General features: G+C 37.4%; 1 long non-coding RNA gene across 1 annotated transcript in view; it reads left to right on the top strand.

Annotated features, from left to right (window-relative positions):
• The window catches only part of LOC131384324 (uncharacterized), a 71,058-nt gene extending 58,620 nt beyond the window's left edge, over positions 1-12,438 (top strand). The window contains exon 3 of the long non-coding RNA XR_009215052.1: positions 12,301-12,438. This is a non-coding gene — a long non-coding RNA (uncharacterized LOC131384324). The remainder of the gene's footprint in view (positions 1-12,300) is intronic.
• The last annotated feature ends 433 nt before the right edge of the window (positions 12,439-12,871 follow it).

Genomic DNA, 12,871 nt, shown 5'->3' with positions numbered 1-12,871 from the left:
GATAGCATTAAGAGAAATACCTAATGTAAATGATGAGTTAATGGGTGCAGCAAACCAACATGGCACATGTATACCTATGTAACAAACTTGCACATTGTGCACGTGTACCCTAGAATTTAAAGTACAATAAAAAAAGAAAAAAAAAGCTTTAGTTATATAATCAGTGATTTTAAGAATATATCATAAAATAGTAAAATAATAACAGAATATTTATTTAAACATAAACAAGAAAAAGCTCTTAGAAAAAAATTCTCCAAAAAAGAATAAAACTGAATTACAAAATAGAGTAGAAGAAAGTTCCTAAAATATTTAAAAAATGCAGAAAGAGAAAATATGAGAGAAAGAATAAACAAAACAGAAGACTCTTCTAAGAAATCCAGCATGTGAGAGTAGAAGGGAACAAAGAAAAATGAAAGGGGAGTGGATGCATCAGGCAGAATTCCAGATTTTACCCCAAGACTGTGAATATGATGAGATATGATGAGATTTTACTCCCGTGACTATATTACATTCCTTGGCAAAAGGGATTTTGCAGATGTAATCAGTTAACTTCAAGTTAATCAAAAAGGATATTGTCTAGGTGAGCTCAATCTAATAGTACAAAGCTTTGGGATCTTCTCTGGCTAATAACTGAAAAGGAAGTGAGAGATTTTAAGCATTAAGGGGATTCAACCTGTCATCTCTGGCTTTTAAGATGGAATGTGGCAGTGTGCCAAGGAACACAGGTAGCTTTTAGAAACTGAGAGTGGTACCTGGATGATAGCCATCGAAGAAACAAGGACCTTGGTTCTGCAGTCACAAGGAACTGAATTCTGCCAACAACTTGAAAGAGCAAGGAAACAGATTCTCCCCTACAGCCCCCAGAAAGGCATAGCCCTACTAACTAAATTGTGATTTCAGCTTTGTGAGGCCCTAATTGTAGAACCCACAGGAACCCACCTGAACTTCTGACCTAAGGAACTGTAAGGTAATAAATGGGCATTGCTTCAACTCATCAGATATTTGGTAATTTTTTACGTAGCAATAGAAAGCTAACAGAAGGGAAATGATGATGGATGATGATGATGATTATGGTAATAGAGAATTCCACAGATCTGAGCAGGCCATGAGTTTTCAAATCAAAATGACCCGATGGGGGAATAGAAGCTACTTACAGAAAAATTAAGACTGAATTGATATCAGAGGCTGTAGACCACCAGTGACTAAGTGTCCAGTTTTTTAATCCAGACATTCCAATTTGAATCCTGACATGGCCACTTAGTAGCTCTGTGATCTTGGGTATGTTACTTAACCTGTCAGTGTCCAAGTTTCCTTTTTGTAGAATGGGTATAACAATATTACTGCATAGAGCTGTTGTAAGAATTCAATGATTACATACATATAGATATGATGTAGGTATAAATATAAATATAAATATAGCTTTGGTGCTAATAATTTCTGGCACAAATTAACCACTTGATATGTTTAAGCTCTTATTTTCAGATTTTCATCAACAACACTAGATACTCAAAGGTAATGAAATAATGTCTTGAAGTTTCTCAAGGGAAAACATATTTCAAAATTAGAATTTCAAGTACTGTAAAACTATTAAGCAGATTTAAAACCAAGATATTTTCAGACATGTTTATATAATATACCTGCTATAGGAAATTTTTTTTGAATCTATAATACTATAAGAATATGAGGAAAGGAAAGATGACTTGAGATCCAGGCAGTGAACCAAACTCGGGTGGTAATAAAGGAAAATATCTGAATGATTGTTTTTCTCTAAAAATAATTACCTGTCTATATTGTAGCGAGGCGGCAATATTAGTTAAAATAATGTATACTATGTATATTGTTTAGAACTTTTCATTTCAATCTCTATCCAACCCATGGTAAACTTAGTGATGGCTTCAGGATAAAATATCAAAATTACCAGCTTGATAACATGAAGGTAAAGTGGGAAGTAGAGGGAAAAAATTGGAGACTGCTGTTGGGAATGATAAATGTATTATTTAAAGTTTAAAATGCAACCAACAGAAGAAAATAATTACAATAAAAATAAAATAAGGGCCCGGTGCAGTGCCTCACGCCTGTAATCCCAGCACTTTGGGAGGCCGAGGCAGGTAGATCACCTGAGGTCAGGAGTTCAATATCAGCATGGCCAACATGATGAAACCTCGTCTGTAATAAAAATACAAAAAAAAAAAAAAATTGTCCAGGCATGGTGGCGTGGGCCTGTAATCCCAGCTACTTGGGAGGCTGAGGCAGGAGAATCGCTTAAGCCCAGGAGGTGGAGGTTGCAGTAAGCTGAGATCACGCCATTGCACTCTATCCTGGGCAAAAAGAGCCAAACTCCATCTCAAAAATAATAATAATAAATAAAATAATAAATAAAAATAAAATAAGAAGAGTAGGAGGAGAACAAGGGATGTAAGTGAACTACTCCCAAACACTCCTATTTTTCTCCTGATGCTTTGGGTAGCTGCTGCACTGCCTGAGCCAGCCTCTCCATTACTTCACTAGAGCGCACTCAGCTTCTTTTCAAGAAGGACATTACTCTGAATTCCCCCTTCTCCCTTCTGCATAATCATTTTTCTTTCTTTCCTGGATCCCATTGATGTACACACATAAGTTCTTACACCCTAACAAAACAAATGAAAACAAAAACTTTTCTTTACCACATATCCTACTTCAGTCAACTACACCCCCTTTTTCCAATCCCCTTAGAGAAAAACTCCTCAAAACTGACTGGATTCATTATCTTGGACTCCTTTCCCTGCACTCTCTCTTGACCATACTCCAATCTAGCTTTTCCCCCAACCTGTACATTTAGACTCTCAGAATAATGCCTGAAAATAACAGCTACAATAAAAGTGACATTTTATGATAAGCAATTAAAAGATAATTTTTTAAACTGGTAAAGCAAAAACTAGAGATGTAACCATATTAGTTACTCAGGAATATCAGAAGCAGAGCAATAATTCAAAAAAGATTTTCCCTGAACAATGGGTCAAGGGTTAGGAGAGAAGAGCCTAGGAATTTTTACGCTTCACCACAAGTTCTTCTGATCTCAGTGACTGGTTAATACGTGTACATATGATTTGAGAAAATAATTTTAATTTATAACAGCATTCACTTTCTGCTGTTTGTTAGCTACAGAAGTTTCAGATTTCCACACAGGAAACTAAGAGTTACCTTTTTAAAAAGTCATTGGTCTTTATGATACCTAAAAGTAGAAACTTCTATTATAGTTGGATACTTTTACTCAGGAAAATGCTATTACTAATTATTTGAGGACCTAAAATGACAGACCAACACAAAATGATAATAGAGGGCTGATACAAAATGACAGCCTCAGGATTTTAATCTCATGCTGTTCCAAGTGACATTTATAATCAGTACATTTTTAAAATCATTATCTGTTATAATGCAAAAATGTAACTATGTAATAACAATAATTACAACAACATTAGCCACTGGATAACATGTGGATAGGACCTGGATCAGAAAATGTTCTGAACTGGCCGGGTGCGGTAGTTCATGCCTATAATCCCAGCACTTTGGGAGGCCGAGGCGGGCAGATCTGAGATCAGGAGTTCGAGACAAGCCTGGCCAACACAGTGAAACCCCTTCTCTACTAAAAATACAAAAATTAGCTGGGCATGGTGGTATGCACCTGTTATCCCAGCTACACCAGAGGATGGGGCAGGAGAATCACTTAAACCTGGGAGGCAGAGGTTGCAGTGAGCCAAGATCACGCCACTGCACTCCAGCCTAGGCAACAAAGTGAGACTGTCTCAAAAAAAAAAAAAAAGAAAGAAAAGAAAAGGAAAGAAAGAAAGAAATATCTAAACAAGATATTGCACAGGCTGTGAGGAGAAGAGCAAGTGAGGACCCCATAGTGCCCTTCTTGGTCAGCTAAAGCACAGAAAAAGATGGCCTAACTCAAATGCATGACCCAGGAATAGGGAGATTCCTATTTCACCTGAATCAGACACACACATGCATATACAAATACACACCACACACACACATGCACACACACCACGCCTCCTGTAAATTTTTCACATGGGAAGATCTCATGCCTTTTCAAGTGAGTAATAATCAAAAAAGATTCAGCACAGAATCTATGCAAAGAATTACTAGTACATAGAAGAAAAGAAACGGACTTTTTTTAATTAAGAAAGTTTTCCTGTAGATCAGTTAAAAATGTAAGCAAAGGATTTTCCCAATCACTCAAAAAGACAAACTTATAAGTTCCGATATTTAAAACAGTTCCTATGGTAGCTCTATTTTTAATGTTTTTAAGAACCTTCATACTGCTTTTCATAATAGCTATACTAATTTACATTTCCACCAACAGTGTGCAATAGTCTCTTTTTCTCTATGCCCTCACCAACATTTGTTATCTCTTGTGTTTTTGATAATAGCCATCCTAACAGACATAGGGTGATATCTCATTGTAATTTTGATTTGTATTTCTCTGATAATTAGTGAAGCTGAGAACCTTTCATAACCTGTTGGCTGTTTTTATGTTTTCTTTTTTAAAAAATAAAGTCTATTCAGGTCCTTCACCCATTTTTCAATAAGATTATTTGTTGGGGGTTTTTGGTCATGTTTCTTATATATTTGGAATATTAAACACATTATCAGATATATGGTTTGCGAGTATTTTCTCCCAATGTGTAGGCTCTCTTTTTATTTTGTTGATTATTTCCTTTACTATGCAGAAGCTTTTTAGTTTGATGCAGTCCTGCTTGTTTATTTTTGCTTTCATAGCCTGAGCTTTTGGTGTGATATCAAATGATTATTGCCAAATGCTTTGGTTTAAATATTTCACTCCAAAATATATACACTGTAACTTAAACTACCAGCATTTTGATCATAACAATTTAACAAGTCTCCAGGAAGTTCCAGATTTTCCCTTACATTCTTGTCTTCTGGGCTCTCCAAACTGTTCCAACCTCTGCTGGTTATCCAGTTCCAAATCAGCTTCCACATTTTCAGCTGTTTTTATAGCAATGTCCCACTCTTGGTACCAATTTTCTATATTAGTTCATTCTCACATTACTATAAAGAAATGCCTGAGACTGGATAACTTATAAAGACAAGAAGTTTAATTGGCTCATGGTTCCACAGGCTGTACAGGAAGCATGGCTTGGGAGGCCTCAGGAAACTCCTACTCATGGCAGAAGGAAAAAGCTTGAGTAGGCATCTTCACAGGGCTGGTGAAGGAGGAAGAAAGAGAAAGGGAAAATACTACACACTTTTAAACAACCAGATTTTCTGAGAACTCTATCACAAGAACAGCATGAAAGGGATGGTTCTAAACCATTCATGAAGTATTCACTCCTATGATCCACTCACCTCCCACCAGGCCCCACCTCCAACATTGGGGATTACAATTCGACATGAGATTTGTAATCAGACACAGATACAAACTATATCACCCTCATAAATAGAATTATAGTCCCTTATAATACTATAATCTCAATAGTCTTATAGTCCTTTATAAAAAAGCTTGAGAGAGTAGGTTCATCCCATTTGCCATTCTATCCTTTGCCATGTGAAGACGCAGCATGTGGGCTTTTACTAGAGACCAAATCTGCCAGACCCTGATCTTAGACTTCCCAGCCTTTAGAACTGTGAGACTTACATTTATATTATTTGTAAATTAATTATTCTCTGGTATTTCATTATAGCAGCAGGAATGGACTAAATACCTAAATTAGTACCAAGAAGTGGGGTGCTTCTGTAACAAATATCTAAAAATGTGTAAGTGGCTTTAGAACTGAGTAATGGGGTGGATAGTAAAGGGTTATTCTGGTGAGGGCTCAGAAGAAGAGACTGAGGCTGTAGAAAGGGCCCCAATCTTCTTAGAGATTACTTAAATAGCCATGATTATAATGTTGGTAGAAATACAAACAGTAAAGGGCATTCTGATGAGGTCTTAAGTTAAAATGAGGAATATCGTATTGGAAACTGGAGGAAAAGCCATCCTTATGATAAAGTGGCAGAGAACTTAGCTGAATATTATCCATGTCCTCGGGCTTTGTGGAAGGCAGAGCTTGTGAGCAGCTACCTAGGATATTTGGCAGAAGAAATCTCTAAGCGAAATTTTGAGGGTGCGCCATTGCTTATCTTGGCTTCTTATAATAAAATGCAAAAAGAGAGAAATGAATTCACAACAAAATGTATAGTCAAAAGGCAAAGAGAACTTAGAGACTGAAAATTTTTTAGCCTAGTCAGTCTGCGACGAATGAAAAGGCACGTTCAGGAGAGAACACCAAGGGTATGCCGAGTGAACGTTTCGTAAGGAGATCAGTATGGACAGAAGGAAGGCAGATGCTCTTCAGCAAGACAATAGAGGAATGATCCCAAAAGCATTTTGGAGATTATTGAGGCTTCTATAACCATCACTGGCTGACAGTGTCAAGACCTGAGAGGCAGAACTATAGCAAAAGAGGGGCCTTGGACACCAGCAAGACCTCAGCACTTGCTGTCCTACACTGCCTCAAGTCTCTGCTCTCTGAATTCTGGCACAGACTCCTCAGCTGTCCTACATGTGGCTCCAGCAGGCCCAGGTACAGCTCCAGCCACTCTTCCAGAGGTCACAAGCAGTCAACCTTGGCAGTGTCCATGTGATGCTAACTGTGCAGACACACAATGTGCACAACCTGTGAAGGCATGGCTACTCGCACTTAATATTTCTAAGGATACACCAGAGATCCTCAAGATCCACAGAGAGAACTGCCACAAGGGTGAAGCCACCACAGAGAGCCCTCACTAAAACAATATCTATTATAGCCATGGAGCAGGACTACCCCTGAAACCTCAGAACTATAGAGCTACCAGCATGCCACCCTTGGAGAGCTGCAGGCACAAGACTCCAATCCCTCAGAACTGCCATACGGGCTGCACCCAGCAAAGCCAAGGAAGTGGGGCTGCCTGAAGCCTTGGTGATCCAACCCCCACTAAAGTGTGTCTGGAAAGCAGGACATGGACTCAAAAATTATTTCTCAAGCCTCAAGATTAATATTGTTTGCCCTGTTGGGTTTTAGACTTACTCAGGACCTATTACCTCTTTTTTCTTTTTTACTGTTCTCTTTTGAAATAGAAATGTCTGTCCTGTGCCTGTCCAGCCATTGCATTTTGGATATACATAACTTATTTGATTTCACAGATTTACAGTAAAAGAGCAATTTCCTCAAGGTGAAACACATCTTTGGGACTTACATATATCTGATTTAGATGATATTTAGAAGAGACTCTGGATTCTAGACTTTTGAATTGGTGCTAAAAAAAAGTTAAAACTTTTGGAGCTATGGGGATAGAATGAATGTATTTTGTATATAAGGACATAACTTTTGGGAGGCCAAGGGTAGAATGCTATGGTTTGAATCTGTGTGTCCTTCCAAAACTCGTATGTTGGAACTTAGACCCCAAGGTGATGGTGTTAAGAGGGAGGGCCTTTAGCAGGTGATTAGGGCATCAGTACTCCCTCAGGAATGAGATTAGTGCCTTTACATAAGAGGTTTCAGAAATCTACCCAGTCTTTCCATCTCCTCCACCATGTGAGGACACAGTGTTCACTGCCTTTTGCCCTTTGCCCTTTTCCACCATGCAAGGATTCCTCAAGTAGATTACATCAGTGGGACAGGCCCTCAGTAGACACCAGATCAGCTGGCACATCATCCTGGACTTCCCAGCCTCCAGAGCTTTGAGGAATCTAGATATTTTGTTATCTACTAAGAATACAAAAATTAGCCAGGCATGGTGGCGCGTGCCTGTGATCCCAGCTATTTGGGAGGCTGAGGCAGGAGAACTGCTTGAATCCAGGAGGGAGAGGTTGCAGTGAGCCAAGATCACACCACTGCACTCCAGCCTGGGCAACAGAGCAAGACTCTATCTCAGAAAAAAAAAAGAAACAAAGAAAGAAACCCCTAAGTTTAGTCAGTCAGGGAGATGGATTTGAGGCTGATCTCCTATCTCCTTAGCTGCAGCACCCAATTACAGTCTTCTTCCTTGGCAATAATCATTGTCTCTGTGATTGGCTTTTTGTGGGGTGAGCAGCAGGAGCTAGGCCAAACCCCTGGTGTTTCAGTAAAAATATAATTTGAAATCAAGATGTATGATGCCTCCAACTTCATTTTTCTCTCTCAAGATTGTTTTGGCTATTCAAGGGCTTTTTTGGTTTAGTGCGAATTTTAGGATTCTTTTTTCTATTTCTGTGAAAAATATGATTGGGATTTTGATAGGAATTGTGCTGAATGTGTGTTTGCTTTGGTAGTATGGACATTTTTTTATTTTTTTTTTGAGACAGAATCTCGCTCTTTCGCCCAGGCCGGAGTGCAGTGGCGCTATCTCGGCTCACTGCAAGCTCCGCCTCCCGGGTTCACACCATTTTCCTGTCTCATTCTATCAATCTACAAACATACCTTTTTATTTATTTGTGCCCACCAATCTCACTACTGGGTATATTCCCAAAAGAAATTAAATCAGAACCTTCTAGAAATATCTGCATTTCCATGTTTATCACAGCATTATTCACAATAGCCAAGGTATGGAATCAAACTAAGAGTTCCTCAGTGGATGAATAGACAAATAAATGAGTATAATGGAATACTGTTCAGTCTCATAAAAGTAAAGCCTGTCCTTTAAAATAACATATGTAAATCTGGCTAGGGACAGGGAGGGAAGGAGGTCAAAGAGTATACATTTGCAGGTATGTAGGATACATAAATCTAAAGAGCTAATGTACAGCATGAGGACAATCATTGATAACAATTTATTGTATATAGAAAAATTGCTAGGAGAGTTTATTTTAGGAACTGTTACCACACATGTATACACAAAGGTAACTATGGAAGGTGATGAGTGGAATAATTTGCTTGACTACAGTGTTCATTTCACTAGTGTACGTATAGCAAAATTTCATGTTGTACACCTTAATGTATACAATTCAAAAAGAGAGAGAAGACAAAAAGAGTTCAAAGCAAAAGGGGTTTAGCAAAAAATGGTAAGATAACAACAACGACAAAAAAAGATAAAAGATGGCAGGAACTAAGAGTTAGCCTTGACACTAAAGTTAAAATTGAGCATGTGTAGGGTTTTTTCCCTATTCTTATCCTAGAAACAGAGAACTCAGGGCAAGGCTCCTGATCCCTGAGGCAGATTCTGTAAGATGTTTTTCACTCCCTCATTCACTTGGTATAAAAGACATAAGAAATAAAATCAGAGTCCTTATTTTGTAATCATGTCACAAAAGGGCTGAGCTAGCAATTTACACAAGCCAGTATTTTTCTTGTCTGCAAAACTGCTTATGAGAACATTTCCACCTTGTACAGACAGCTTTGGATGATATGATGTTCACCACTGTGTTATTTTAACCTTGACTTCAATTTGGGAGACAGGAATCATGAGGGGTGAGCTAAGCTTCCAATGCCCTTTCCTGCCAATTTTGTTGGTTCTGAGTTTTGTAAAAATACTACTGTGTGTACTAGATCAAGTGGGACAATAAGCAGAAGCTAAAGAGACACAGCTCACTGTATGACATTCCCCTCACTGGTTTTCTCTTACTTGTCTGCTGGAGAGCTCACTTTGAGAGGCCTGGGCCCCCAGGTTGTCCCAGACAACAAGAGAAAAAGCAGAATGTCCTGCTTCTACACCTGGTGGTCTAGGAAAAAAAAAAAAGAAATAATCATTCGCCCATGTACTTCACCCAACTGCCTCACAGCCTTCCTTACTCAGACAGTGCTGAACTTGATCATAACATTTGGGGATTTCAGTTTGCAGTGTAGAGTATTTCTAAATCCCAAAGGAAACCAAACATAAAATGCAGCAATCCTTTTCTATTTTTTTGTAGGGAAAAGGTATCAAAACTGAAACATTAATATCAAAAGCAAAGAACTTCCAAATGTAAACACATTATCCTAAATATGTAAAGATTCCTATTTAAATAAAACACCAGTTTTAAGGACCTTTGTGGAAATTACCTTCTCTTCATAGCAGTACCTCTGTGTCTCCCCCAAATCCTTGAAAACACTCACATGGAAGTGTAATTCCTCAAATATTTTTGATAGAATACTGATGGTCTTAATCCAGAATGTTAGTACTCCCAGAATGCCCCCATTCTCATCTGCCCCTATACTGCTATGGCCAGCAAAAATGGGAAAAAGAATTATAAAATGAAGTGCAAAGTATATAAATTTGTTTGGATTGTTTAGTAATAGTAAAAAAAGGCAGATAAACTAAGGTATAAAAAAGATATAAATCAATGAAATGAATTCCACTAGACATAGTATGAACCCATACAGATATTAATAAGAACACTAGGCTTTTTTTCAATTACATTCTTTTTTGGTTGATACCAAGCAATAACATAATAATCACAGCAAATTTTAACAAAAAGTGAGAAATAAAAATTATTTTCAAGATTCCAAAAGCAATATATCAATGAAGTTCAAAATTTAAAGGTTAAGAATGGATATCATAGATATTAGTCTAACACATTGGAATATGCACATCAGGGATGCATATTCTAGCTCTTACTCTGAATTTATTCCACAAACATTCTCTATAGACTAGTTTTGAATGCATGTGTAATTTAGGTAACAGAAAAATAAAAATTAGAAATAATATTTGATGATATAATTTATACATACAGGTTTTATTATATTTTTCTAAGGTATATTTCTGATATTTATATAAACTAAGAAAAAACCTTAGTTCTATCTACGCAAGAATAGGCAACTGATAGCTTCCTGAGGGGCAGAGGAGTATTACACAGATTAGCCAATCCTCAAGCCCAACAACTGCTTATTTAGTTGCAGTTTTGAAAAGTGGGAGAAGAATTTATTAATTCATGTACCCTCTAGGGAAAAAAATATCCGATAACCACAGACAAGACAAGAAATGTTAATTTTTCTGCCCTGAGCATATAGCCAGTACAAAAATATGTGGCCTGTTTGATATTTAAATACTATATAAATGTTTCTGTGCATCTGAAATTTATGTTCAAAACTAATACAACAATGTGAAATGATGAAGTTGTAAGATATAACTTATACTTTATGATTCAAAAAATAGTGTCCCTGGAATAAAATTTTGACATATTTTAGTACATGGAAACTTTGGGCATAGGATTATCTTAAGGGAAAAAAATGAAAACAAAACTGATTGGGAGTTAAAAATTTAAAAGGCTCTTCATTGGGTCAACTGTTTATTTGATATTAGATAAATTGCCTAATACAATATAACATAGCACATCAATAATAGGATAGAAGCTAGATAAATTATTTTCTTTTCTTTCCCTAGGAAGAAATATTAAGGTTTCTATATATCTGGCAGATAGATCTGTGTTCTGTATGTTTAAATATTAAGTACATATACCAGTGTAATTTCTAGGCCATAACATGAAGTGGACCTAATTTGTATTTATTTCTAGATTTTCTATATACCCTCCCTTTTCCTTTGGCAAATTCACTCCAGGAATACCTTTAAGTACCAGTATGAAATCAATGTGTTAATTCTTCAAAAGAAATGCCCATGTTTTGTCGTCTCTATTCAGGGAATAAAAATATACCGAACTGAGCAATCATGGTAGAACGCAAAGAGCATGGGCTTCAACTTCGATGTTTTTTTAAGTCTTATTAGCTATGCAGACTTAAGCAAGGTGTGTGAATCTTCTGAACCATAATTTCCTAGTATGTTCTAGGGATCATAATACCATGCTTTTAGAATTACAGGAAAGATTAGGGACAAAAGTAGTTAACACAGAGGCCAGCACATAGTAGGTGACAGCTGCCAATGAAATATAGTGACAGAGCCTTTTGAGATTTTTATATATATATATATATATATTTTATTATACTTTAAGTCCTAGGGTACATGTGCACAACGTGCAGATTTGTTACATATGTATACATGTGCCATGTTGATGTGCTGCACCCATTAACTCACCATAGGTGGGAATTGAACAATAAGAACACTTGGACACAGGAAGAGTCTTTTGAGAGTAATGGTTGTGATGGTTACTTTTAATTATCTGTCAATTTGACTGGGCCATGTAATACCCAGATAAACATTATTTCAGGGTGTGTCCGTGAGGGTGTCTCTAGAAGGTATTTGTTGAATTGGTGGCCTGAGTAAAACCAATAGCCCTCCCCATTGTTGGTAGGTATCATCTATTAAGGACCTGAATAAAACAAAGGACAGCTGAAGGAGATATTTGCTTCTTATTTTCTGCTTTATTGCATGAGCTGAACATCTCATCCCATTCTCTTCTGCCCTCAGCCTGTCCTATTTTTACCACAGGCTCCCCTGTTTCTCAGGCCTCCAGACTGAAGCTGAGTTATACCACCAGCTCTCCTCAGTCTCCAGTTTGCAGACAACAGATCATGGGACTTCTCAGCCTCCATAATCACAGGAGTCATAATAAATCTGTCTGTCCCCCGCCGTGTGTGTGTGTGTGTGTGTGTGTGGTGTGTGTGTGCTCTGTGTGTGTGTGTGTGGTTCAGCTGCGTCTGATCCCAATGCCTATGCTTTTAACCACTATAAATGGAGAAACATTACAACAGGAAACCAAGAGTTGAGAAAGAATTGTAGTGAGGAGGTGGATAAATGGAGATGTTTCCCTACCTTGAACTCAAACCAGTTAGACAGTTGCTAATTGGGAAGCTAATCCACTATATTAAATGTATATAATATAGATGAATATAACAGTTTTGTCAAAAGAGCAAAACTGGGTTATATACACCTTTGACAAAAATTAGCATGAGTGTAGTTACTTCCCAAATACATCTTTCTTTTCATTTAGTTGCTTGGTAAGCAGATACTGCCCCAGCTTCTGTGTTCTCCAAACCACAGACACACATATCTGGATTTC

Source organism: Hylobates moloch, unplaced genomic scaffold (genome assembly GCF_009828535.3).
Source record: "Hylobates moloch isolate HMO894 unplaced genomic scaffold, HMol_V3 SCAFFOLD_9, whole genome shotgun sequence".
Taxonomy (NCBI): Eukaryota; Metazoa; Chordata; class Mammalia; order Primates; family Hylobatidae; genus Hylobates; species Hylobates moloch.
The sequence above is the reverse complement of the archived record's forward strand: the minus strand, read 5'-3'. Positions and strand labels throughout refer to the sequence as shown.